This window comes from Lissotriton vulgaris, chromosome 8 (genome assembly GCF_964263255.1).
Source record: "Lissotriton vulgaris chromosome 8, aLisVul1.2, whole genome shotgun sequence".
Classification (NCBI taxonomy): Eukaryota; Metazoa; Chordata; class Amphibia; order Caudata; family Salamandridae; genus Lissotriton; species Lissotriton vulgaris.
In genome coordinates this window covers 1528645697-1528658196 of record NC_141696.1, presented here as the reverse complement: position 1 = coordinate 1528658196, position 12500 = coordinate 1528645697, and the positions used below count along the sequence as shown (strand labels likewise).

The 12500-nt window shown below is 38.2% G+C and overlaps 4 non-coding genes across 4 annotated transcripts; all 4 read left to right on the top strand.

Annotated features, from left to right (window-relative positions):
• Positions 1-1072: 1072 nt before the first annotated feature.
• TRNAF-GAA (transfer RNA phenylalanine (anticodon GAA)) lies at positions 1073-1145 on the top strand. Its single transcript has one exon. It is a non-coding gene; the product is annotated as a tRNA-Phe (tRNA).
• Positions 1146-1653: 508 nt separating this feature from the next.
• TRNAY-GUA (transfer RNA tyrosine (anticodon GUA)) lies at positions 1654-1726 on the top strand. Its single transcript has one exon. It is a non-coding gene; the product is annotated as a tRNA-Tyr (tRNA).
• A 4001-nt stretch (positions 1727-5727) lies between these two features.
• TRNAF-GAA (transfer RNA phenylalanine (anticodon GAA)) lies at positions 5728-5800 on the top strand. The gene has a single exon. It is a non-coding gene; the product is annotated as a tRNA-Phe (tRNA).
• Positions 5801-6310: 510 nt separating this feature from the next.
• Positions 6311-6383, top strand: TRNAF-GAA (transfer RNA phenylalanine (anticodon GAA)). The gene has a single exon. It is a non-coding gene; the product is annotated as a tRNA-Phe (tRNA).
• Positions 6384-12500: the final 6117 nt, after the last annotated feature.

The following is a 12500-nucleotide window of genomic DNA, read 5'->3' as shown; positions in this document are numbered from 1 at the left end:
CTAAAGGTCCCTGATTCAATCCCGGGTTTCGGCACAGTTGAGAGGTTCCTTGCTTCTAACAAATTAGGTCTTGGAATCAGCTGTAGTACTTTTTCTCTATTCATCACATTTTTTCCAACTGATCTACAACACAATCAATTAAACCTAGACTTTGATTTATGTCCTCCTTCTAAACTTGCTTCCACCTCTCTTACCTTCAGGTTTGACAATGAATATTTCCCATTTCATGCTTTTTTGTAAAGTAAACTCTTGTCTGCATTACCTTCCACTTCCCCTTGAACACAGATGTCAGTAGTCAGATGACATTGCTTACCTACTCATGCCAAATATATCTGGGTAATATAGTGCTAGTCCATTCAGAGGTAAAAAAACAACTACCTAACCTGGATCCCAAAAATGCTATTTACCCATTGCACCAGTTAATTGCGGAATGATACAGGACTCCTTAAAACATATCTCACCATATGAGGTTAAAAATCCAGGTCCTGCATCTATTTTGTTAAATGGTTTAAATTAAAGTATGAAGACCACAGCTATAAGCAGGCCAAAATAGCTAAGCTGGGAGAGCGTTAGACTGAAGATCTAAAGGTCCCTGGTTCAATCCCGGGTTTCGACACAGTTGAGAGGTTCCTTGCTTCTAACAAAATCGGTCTCGGAATCAGCTGTAGTACTTTTTTTTCTATCAACATTTTTATCAACTGATCTACAAAATGATCAATTCAACATAGACTTTGCTTTCTGTCCACCTTTTAAACTTTCTTCCACCTATCTTGCCTTCAGGTTTGACTATGAATGTTTTCCATTTCGTCCTTTTTTGTAAAGTAAACTCTTGTCTGCATCACATTCCAGTTCCCCTTGAACACAGATGTCAGTAGTCAGATGACATTGCTTACCTACTCATGCCAAATATATCTGGATCCCAAAAATGCTATTTACCCATTGCACCAGTTAATTGCGGAATGATACAGGACTCCTTAAAACATATCTCACCATATGAGGTTAAAAATCCAGGTCCTGCATCTATTTTGTTAAATGGTTCAAATTAAAGTATGAAGACCCCAGCTATCAGAAGGCCGAAATAGCTCAGTTGGGAGAGCATTAGACTGAAGATCTAAAGGTCCCTGGTTCAATCCCGGGTTTCGGCACAGTTGAGAGGTTCCTTGCTTCTAACAAAATAGGTCTTGGAATCAGCTGTAGTATTTTTTTCTCTATCAACATTTTTATCAACTGATCTACAAAATGATCAATTCAACATAGACTTTGCTTTCTGTCCTCCTTTTAAACTTTCTTCCACCTATCTTGCCTTCAGGTTTGACTATGAATGTTTTCCATTTCGTCCTTTTTTGTAAAGTAAACTCTTGTCTGCATCACATTCCACTTCCCCTTGAACACAGATGTCAGTAGTCAGATGACATTGCTTACCTACTCATGCATAATATATCTGGGTAATATAGTGCTAGCCCATTCAGAGTTAAAAAAACAACTACCTAACCTGGATCCCAAAAATGCTATTTACCCATTGCACCAGTTAACTGGGGAATGATACAGGACTCCTTAAAACATATCTCTACCATATGAGGTTAAAAATCCAGGTCCTGCATCTATTTTGTTAAATGGTTTAAATTAAAGTATGAAGACCACAGCTATAAGCAGGCCGAAATAGCTCAGTTGGGCGAGCGTTAGACTGTAGATCTAAAGGTCCCTGGCTCAATCCCGGGTTTCGGCACAGTTGAGAGGTTCCTTGCTTCTAACAAAATAGGTCTTGGGATCAGCTGTAGTTCTTTTTCTCTATTCATCAAATTTTTTCCAACTGATCTACAACACAATCAATTTAACATAGACTTTGCTTTATGTCCTCCTTCTAAACTTGCTTCCACCTCTCTTACCTTCAGGTTTGACAATGAATATTTCCCATTTCATGCTTTTTTGTAAAGTAAACTCTTGTCTGCATTACCTTCCACTTCCCCTTGAACACAGATGTCAGTAGTCAGATGACATTGCTTACCTACTCATGCCAAATATATCTGGGTAATATAGTGCTAGTCCATTCAGAGTTAAAAAAACAACTACCTAACCTGGATCCAAAAAATGCTATTTACCCATTGCACCAGTTAATTGCGGAATGATACAGGACTCCTTAAAACATATCTCTACCATGTGAGGTTAAAAATCCAGGTCCTGCATCTATTTTGTTAAATGGTTTAAATTAAAGTATGAAGACCACAGCTATAAGCAGGCCGAAATAGCTCAGTTGGAAGAGCGTTAGACTGAAGATCTGAAGGTCCCTGGTTCAATCCCGGGTTTCGGCACAGTTGAGAGGTTACTTGCTTCTAACAAAATAGGTCTTGGAATCAGCTGTAGTACTTTTTCTCTATTCATCAAATTTTTTCCAACTGATCTACAACACAATCAATTTAACATAGACTTTGCTTTATGTCCTCCTTCTAAACTTGCTTCCACCTCTCTTACCTTCAGGTTTGACAATGAATATTTCCCATTTCATGCTTTTTTGTAAAGTAAACTCTTGTCTGCATTACCTTCCACTTCCCCTTGAACACAGATGTCAGTAGTCAGATGACATTGCTTACCTACTCATGCCAAATATATCTGGGTAATATAGTGCTAGTCCATTCAGAGTTAAAAAAACAACTACCTAACCTGGATCCCAAAAATGCTATTTGCCCATTGCACCAGTTAATTGCGGAATGATACATGACTCCTTAAAACATATCTCTACCATATGAGGTTAAAAATCCAGGTCCTGCATCTATTTTGTTAAATGGTTTAAATTAAAGTATGAAGACTACAGCTAGCAGGAGGCAGAAATAGCTCAGTTGGGAGAGCGTTAGAATGAAGATCTAAAGGTCCCTGGTTTAATCCCGGGTTTCGGCACTGTTGAGAGGTTCCTTGCTTCTCACAAAATAAGTCTTGGAATCAGCTGTAGTACTTTTTTCTCTATCAACATTTTTATCAACTGATCCACAAAATGATCAATTCAACATAGACTTTGCTTCATGTCCTCCTTTTAAACTTTCTTCCACCTATCTTTCCTTCAGGTTTGACTATGAATGTTTCCCATTTCGTCCTTTTTTGTAAAGTAAACTCTTGTCTGCATCACATTCCACTTCCCCGTGAACACAGATGTCAGTAGTCAGATGACATTGCTTACCTACTCATGCCAAATATATCTGGGTAATATAATGCTAGTCCATTCAGATTTAAAAAAACAACTACCTAACCTGGATCCCAAAAATGCTATTTACCCATTGCACCAGTTAACTGGGGAATGATACAGGACTCCTTAAAACATATCTCTACCATATGAGGTTAAAAATCCAGGTCCTGCATCTATTTTGTTAAATGGTTCAAATTAAAGTATGAAGACCCCAGCTATCAGAAGGCCAAAATAGCTCAGTTGGGAGAGCGTTAGACTGAACATCTAAAGGTCCCTGGTTCAATCCCGCGTTTCGGCACAGTTGAGAGGTTCCTTGCTTCTAACAAAATAGGTCTTGGAATCAGCTGTAGTACTTTTTCTCTATTCATCAAATTTTTTCCAACTGATCTACAACACAATCAATTTAACATAGACTTTGCTTTATGTCCTCCTTCTAAACTTGCTTCCACCTCTCTTACCTTCAGGTTTGACAATGAATATTTCCCATTTCATGCTTTTTTGTAAAGTAAACTCTTGTCTGCATTACCTTCCACTTCCCCTTGAACACAGATGTCAGTAGTCAGATGACATTGCTTACCTACTCATGCCAAATATATCTGGGTAATATAGTGCTAGTCCATTCAGAGTTAAAAAAACAACTACCTAACCTGGATCCCAAAAATGCTATTTACCCATTGCACCAGTTAACTGGGGAATGATACAGGACTCCTTAAAACATATCTCTACCACATGAGGTTAAAAATCCAGGTCCTGCATCTATTTTGTTAAATGGTTTAAATTAAAGTATGAAGACCACAGCTTTAAGCAGGCCGAAATAGCTCAGTTGGGACAGCCTTAGACTGAAGATCTAAAGGTCCCTGGTTCAATCCCGGGTTTCGGCACAGTTGAGAGGTTCCTTGCTTCTAACAAAATAGGTCATGGATTCAGCTGTAGTACTTTTTTCTCTATCAACATTTTTATCAACTGATCTACAAAATGATCAATTCAACATAGACTTTGCTTTCTGTCCTCCTTTTAAACTTTCTTCCACCTATCTTGCCTTCAGGTTTGACAATGAATGTTTCCCACTTCGTCCTTTTTTGTAAAGTAAACTCTTGTCTGCATCACATTCCACTTCCCCTTGAACACAGATGTCAGTAGTCAGATGACATTGCTTACCTACTCATGCCAAATATATCTAGGTAATATAGTGCTAGTCCATTCAGAGTTAAAAAAACAACTACCTAACCTGGATCCCAAAAATGCTATTTACCCATTGCACCAGTTAACTGGGGAATGATACAGGACTCCTTAAAACATATCTCTACCATATGAGGTTAAAAATCCAGGTCCTGCATCTATTTTGTTAAATGGTTCAAATTAAAGTATGAAGACCCCAGCTATCAGAATGCTGAAATAGCTCAGTTGGGAGAGCGTTAGACTGAAGATCTAAAGGTCCCTGGTTCAATCCCGGGTTTCGGCACAGTTGAGAGGTTCCTTGCTTCTAACAAAATAGGTCTTGGAATCAGCTGTAGTACTTTTTCTCTATTCATCAATTTATTTCCAACTGATCTACAACACAATCAATTTAACATAGACTTTGCTTTATGTCCTCCTTCTAAACTTGCTTCCACCTCTCTTACCTTCAGGTTTGACAATGAATATTTCCCATTTCATGCTTTTTTGTAAAGTAAACTCTTGTCTGCATTACCTTCCACTTCCCCTTGAACACAGATGTCAGTAGTTAGATGACATTGCTTACCTACTCATGCCAAATATATCTGGGTAATATAGTGCTAGTCCATTCAGAGTTAAAAAAACAACTACCTAACCTGGATCCCAAAAATGCTATTTACCCATTGCACCAGTTAATTGCGGAATGATACAGGACTCCTTAAAACATATCTCTACCATATGAGGTTAAAAATCCAGGTCCTGCATCTATTTTGTTAAATGATTTAAATTAAAGTATGAAGACCACAGCTATAAGCAGGCCGCAATAGCTCAGTTGGGAGAGCGTAAGACTGAAGATCTAATGGTCCCTGGTTCAATCCTGGGTTCCGGCACAGTTGAGAGGTTCCTTGCTTCTAATAAAATAGGTCTTGGAATCAGCTGTAGTACTTTTTTCTCTATCAACATTTTTATCAACTGATCTACAAAATGATCAATTCAACATAGACTTTGCTTTCTGTCCTCCTTTTAAACTTTCTTCCACCTATCTTGCCTTCAGGTTTCACAATGAATGTTTCCCATTTCGTCCTTTTTTGTAAAGTAAACTCTTGTCTGCATCACATTCCACTTCCCCTTGAACACAGATGTCAGTAGTCAGATGACATTGCTTAACTACTCATGCCAAATATATCTAGGTAATATAGTGCTAGTCCATTCAGAGTTAAAAAAACAACTACCTAACCTGGATCCCAAAAATGCTATTTACCCATTGCACCAGTTAATTGGGAATGATACAGGACTCCTTAAAACATATCTCTACCATATGAGGTTAAAAATCCAGGTCCTGCATCTATTTTGTTAAATGGTTCAAATTAAAGTATGAAGACCCAAGCTATCAGAAGGCCGAAATAGCTCAGTTGGGAGAGCGTTAGACTGAAGATCTAAAGGTCCCTGGTTCAATCCCGGGTTTCGGCACAGTTGAGAGGTTCCTTGCTTCTAACAAAATAGGTCTTGGAATCAGCTGTAGTACTTTTTCTCTATTCATCAAATTTTTTCCAACTGATCTACAACACAATCAATTTAACATAGACTTTGCTTTATGTCCTCCTTCTAAACTTGCTTCCACCTCTCTTACCTTCAGGTTTGACAATGAATATTTCCCATTTCATGCTTTTTTGTAAAGTAAACTCTTGTCTGCATTACCTTCCACTTCCCCTTGAACACAGATGTCAGTAGTCAGATGACATTGCTTACCTACTCATGCCAAATATATCTGGATAATATAGTGCTAGTCCATTCAGAGTTAAAAAAACAACTACCTAACCTGGATCCAAAAAATGCTATTTACCCATTGTACCAGTTAATTGCGGAATGATACAGGACTCCTTAAAACATATCTCTACCATATGAGGTTAAAAATCCAGGTCCTGCATCTATTTTGTTAAATGGTTTAAATTAAAGTATGAAGACCACAGCTATAAGCAGGCCGAAATAGCTCAGTTGGGAGAGCGTTAGACTGAAGATCTAAAGGTCCCTGGTTCAATCCCGGGTTTCGGCACAGTGGAGAGGTTCCTTGCTTCTAACAAAATAGGTCTTGGAATCAGCTGTAGTACTTTTTCTCTATTCATCAAATTTTTTCCAACTGATCTACAACACAATCAATTTAACATAGACTTTGCTTTATGTCCTCCTTCTAAACTTGCTTCCACCTCTCTTACCTTCAGGTTTGACAATGAATATTTCCCATTTCATGCTTTTTTGTAAAGTAAACTCTTGTCTGCATTACCTTCCACCTCCCCTTGAATACAGATGTCAGTAGTCAGATGACATTGCTTACCTACTCATGCCAAATATATCTGGGTAATATAGTGCTAGTCCATTCAGAGTTAAAAAAACAACTACCTAACCTGGATCCCAAAACTGCTATTTGCCCATTGCACCAGTTAATTGCGGAATGATACAGGACTCCTTAAAACATATCTCTACCATATGAGGTTAAAAATCCAGGTCCTGAATCTATTTTGTTAAATGGTTTAAATTAAAGTATGAAGACCACAGCTATAAGCAGGCGGCAATAGCTCAGTTGGGAGAGCGTTAGACTGAAGATCTAAAGGTCCCTGGTTCCATCCCGGGTTTCGGCACAGTTGAGAGGTTCCTTGCTTCTAACAAAATAGGTCTTGGAATCAGCTGTAGTACTTTTTTCTCTATCAACATTTTTATCAACTGATCTACAAAATGATCAATTCAACATAGACTTTGCTTTCTGTCCTCCTTTTAAACTTTCTTCCACCTATCTTGCCTTCAGGTTTGACAATGAATGTTTCCCATTTCGTCCTTTTTTGTAAAGTAAACTCTTGTCTGCATCACATTCCACTTCCCCTTGAACACAGATGTCAGTAGTCAGATGACATTGCTTACCTACTCATGCCAAATATATCTAGGCAATATAGTGCTAGTCCATTCAGAGTTAAAAAAACAACTACCTAACCTGGATCCCAAAAATGCTATTTACCCATTGCACCAGTTAACTGGGGAATGATACAGGACTCCTTAAAACATATCTCTACCATATGAGGTTAAAAATCCAGGTCCTGCATTTATTTTGTTAAATGGTTTAAATTAAAGTATGAAGACCACAGCTATAAGCAGGTCAAAATAGCTCAGTTGGGAGAGCGTTAGACTGAAGATCTAAAGGTCCCTGGTTCAATCCTGTGTTTCGGCACAGTTGAGAGGTTCCTTGCTTCTAACAAAATAGGTCTTGGAATCAGCTGTAGTACTTTTTCTCTATTCATCAATTTTTTTCCAACTGATCTACAACACAATCAATTTAACATAGACTTTGCTTTATGTCCTCCTTCTAAACTTGCTTCCACCTCTCTTACCTTCAGGTTTGACAACGAATATTTCCCATTTCATGCTTTTTTGTAAAGTAAACTCTTGTCTGCATTACCTTCCACCTCCCCTTGAATACAGATGTCAGTAGTCAGATGACATTGCTTACCTACTCATGCCAAATATATCTGGGTAATATAGTGCTAGTCCATTCAGAGTTAAAAAAACAACTACCTAACCTGGATCCCAAAACTGCTATTTGCCCATTGCACCAGTTAATTGCGGAATGATACAGGACTCCTTAAAACATATATCTACCATATGAGGTTAAAAATCCAGGTCCTGCATCTATTTTGTTAAATGGTTTAAATTAAAGTATGAAGACCACAGCTATAAGGAGGCCGCAATAGCTCAGTTGGGAGAGCGTTAGACTGAAGATCTAAAGGTCCCTGGTTCAATCCCGGGTTTCGGCACAGTTGAGAGGTTCCTTGCTTCTAACAAAATAGGTCTTGGAATCAGCTGTAGTACTTTTTTCTCTATCAACATTTTTATCAACTGATCTACAAAATGATCAATTCAACATAGACTTTGCTTTCTGTCCTCCTTTTAAACTTTCTTCCACCTATCTTGCCTTCAGGTTTGACAATGAATGTTTCCCATTTCGTCCTTTTTTGTAAAGTAAACTCTTGTCTGCATCACATTCCACTTCCCCTTGAACACAGATGTCAGTAGTCAGATGACATTGCTTACCTACTCTTGCCAAATATATCTAGGTAATATAGTGCTAGTCCATTCAGAGTTAAAAAAACAACTACCTAACCTGGATCCCAAAAATGCTATTTACCCATTGCACCGGTTAACTGGGGAATGATACAGGACTCCTTAAAACATATCTCTACCATATGAGGTTAAAAATCCAGGTCCGGCATCTATTTTGTTAAATGGTTCAAATTAAAGTATGAAGACCATAGCTATCAGAAGACCGAAATAGCTCAGTTGGGAGAGCGTTAGACTGAAGATCTGAAGGTCCCTTGTTCAATCCCGGGTTTCGGCACAGTTAAGAGGTTCCTTGCTTCTAGCAAAATAGGTCTTGGAATCAGCTGTAGTACTTTTTCTCTATTCATCAAATTTTTTCCAACTGATCTACAACACAATCAATTTAACATCGACTTTGCTTTATATCCTCCTTCTAAACTTGCTTCCACCTCTCTTACCTTCAGGTTTGACAATGAATATTTCCCATTTCATGCTTTTTTGTAAAGTAAACTCTTGTCTGCATTACCTTCCACCTCCCCTTGAATACAGATGTCAGTAGTCAGATGACATTGCTTACCTACTCATGCCAAATATATCTGGGTAATATAGTGCTAGTCCATTCAGAGTTAAAAAAACAACTACCTAACCTGGATCCCAAAACTGCTATTTGCCCATTGCACCAGTTAATTGCGGAATGATACAGGACTCCTTAAAACATATCTCTACCATATGAGGTTAAAAATCCAGGTCCTGCATCTATTTTGTTAAATGGTTTAAATTAAAGTATGAAGACCACAGCTATAAGCAGGCCGCAATAGCTCAGTTGGGAGAGCGTTAGACTGAAGATCTAAAGGTCCCTGGTTCAATCCCGGGTTTCGGCACAGTTGAGAGGTTCCTTGCTTCTAACAAAATAGGTCTTGGAATAAGCTGTAGTACTTTTTTCTCTATTAACATTTTTATCAACTGATCTACAAAATGATCAATTCAACATAGACTTTGCTTTCTGTCCTCCTTTTAAACTTTCTTCCACCTATCTTGCCTTCAGGTTTGACAATGAATGTTTCCCATTTCGTCCTTTTTTGTAAAGTAAACTCTTGTCTGCATCACATTCCACTTCCCCTTGAACACAGATGTCAGTAGTCAGATGACATTGCTTACCTACTCATGCCAAATATATCTAGGTAATATAGTGCTAGTCCATTCAGAGTTAAAAAAACAACTACCTAACCTGGATCCCAAAAATGCTATTTACCCATTGCACCAGTTAACTGGGGAATGATACAGGACTCCTTAAAACATATCTCTACCATATGAGGTTAAAAATCCAGGTCCTGCATCTATTTTGTTAAATGGTTTAAATTAAAGTATGAAGACCCCAGCTATAAGCAGGCTGAAATAGCTCAGTTGGGAGAGCGTTAGACTGAAGATCTAAAGGTCCCTGGTTCAATCCCGGGTTTCGGCACAGTTGAGAGGTTCCTTGCTTCTAACAAAATAGGTCTTGGAATCAGCTGTAGTACTTTTTCTCTATTCATCAAATTTTTTCCAACTGATCTACAACACAATCAATTTAACATAGACTTTGCTTTATGTCCTCCTTCTAAACTTGCTTCCACCTCTCTTACCTTCAGGTTTGACAATGAATATTTCCCATTTCATGCTTTTTTGTAAAGTAAACTCTTGTCTGCATTACCTTCCACCTCCCCTTGAATACAGATGTCAGTAGTCAGATGACATTGCTTACCTACTCATGCCAAATATATCTGGGTAATATAGTGCTAGTCCATTCAGAGTTAAAAAAACAACTACCTAACCTGGATCCCAAAACTGCTATTTGCCCATTGCACCAGTTAATTGCGGAATGATACAGGACTCCTTAAAACATATCTCTACCATATGAGGTTAAAAATCCAGGTCCTGCATCTATTTTGTTAAATGGTTTAAATTAAAGTATGAAGACAACAGTTATAAGCAGGCCGCAATAGCTCAGTTGGGAGAGCGTTAGACTGAAGATCTAAAGGTTCCTGGTTCAATCCCGGGTTTCGGCACAGTTGAGAGGTTCCTTGCTTCTAACAAAATAGGTCGTGGAATCAGCTGTAGTACTTTTTTCTCTATCAACATTTTTATCAACTGATCTACAAAATGATCAATTCAACATAGACTCTGCTTTCAGTCCTCCTTTTAAACTTTCTTCCACCAATCTTGCCTTCAGGTTTGACAATGAATGTTTCCCATTTCGTCCTTTTTTGTAAAGTAAACTCTTGTCTGCATCACATTCCACTTCCCCTTGAACATAGATGTCAGTAGTCAGATGACATTGCTTACCTAATCATGCCAAATATATCTAGGTAATATAGTGCTAGTCCATTTCGAGTTAAAAAAACAACTACCTAACCTGGATCCCAAAAATGCTATTTACCCATTGCACCAGTTAACTGGGGAATGATACAGGACTCCTTAAAACATATCTCTACCATATGAGGTTAAAAATCCAGGTCCTGCATCTATTTTGTTAAATGGTTTAAATTAAAGTATGAAGACCACAGCTATAAGCAGGCCGAAATAGCTCAGTTGGCAGAGCGTTAGACTGAAGATCTAAAGGTCCCTGATTCAATCCTGGGTTTCGGCACAGTTGAGAGGTTCCTTGCTTCTAACAAATTAGGTCTTGGAATCAGCTGTAGTACTTTTTCTCTATTCATCACATTTTTCCCAACTGATCTACAACACAATCAATTAAACATAGACTTTGATTCATGTCCTCCTTCTAAACTTGCTTCCACCTCTCTTACCTTCAGGTTTGACAATGAATATTTCCCATTTCATGCTTTTTTGTAAAGTAAACTCTTGTCTGCATTACCTTCCACTTCCCCTTGAACACAGATGTCAGTAGTCAGATGACATTGCTTACCTACTCATGCCAAATATATCTGGGTAATATAGTGCTAGTCCATTCAGAGGTAAAAAAACAACTACCTAACCTGGATCCCAAAAATGCTATTTACCCATTGCACCAGTTAATTGCGGAATGATACAGGACTCCTTAAAACATATCTCACCATATGAGGTTAAAAATCCAGGTCCTGCATCTATTTTGTTAAATGGTTTAAATTAAAGTATGAAGACCACAGCTATAAGCAGGCCAAAATAGCTAAGCTGGGAGAGCGTTAGACTGAAGATCTAAAGGTCCCTGGTTCAATCCCGGGTTTCGGCACAGTTGAGAGGTTCCTTGCTTCTAACAAAATGGGTCTTGGAATCAGCTGTAGTACTTTTTTCTCTATCAACATTTTTATCAACTGATCTACAAAATGATCAATTCAACATAGACTTTGCTTTCTGTCCTCCTTTTAAACTTTCTTCCACCTATCTTGCCTTCAGGTTTGACTATGAATGTTTTCCATTTCGTCCTTTTTTGTAAAGTAAACTCTTGTCTGCATCACATTCCACTTCCCCTTGAACACAGATGTCAGTAGTCAGATGACATTGCTTACCTACTCATGCCAAATATATCTGGGTAATATAGTGCTAGTCCATTCAGAGTTAAAAAAACAACTACCTAACCTGGATCCCAAAAATGCTATTTACCCATTGCACCAGTTAACTGGGGAATGATACAGGACTCCTTAAAACATATCTCTACCATATGAGGTTAAAAATCCAGGTCCTGCATCTATTTTGTTAAATGGTTTAAATTAAAGTATGAAGACCACAGCTATAAGCAGGCCGAAATAGCTCAGTTGGCAGAGCGTTAGACTGAAGATCTAAAGGTCCCTGATTCAAGCCTGGGTTTCGGCACAGTTGAGAGGTTCCTTGCTTCTAACAAATTAGGTCTTGGAATCAGCTGTAGTACTTTTTCTCTATTCATCACATTTTTCCCAACTGATCTACAACACAATCAATTAAACATAGACTTTGATTCATGTCCTCCTTCTAAACTTGCTTCCACCTCTCTTACCTTCAGGTTTGACAATGAATATTTCCCATTTCATGCTTTTTTGTAAAGTAAACTCTTGTCTGCATTACCTTCCACTTCCCCTTGAACACAGATGTCAGTAGTCAGATGACATTGCTTACCTACTCATGCCAAATATAT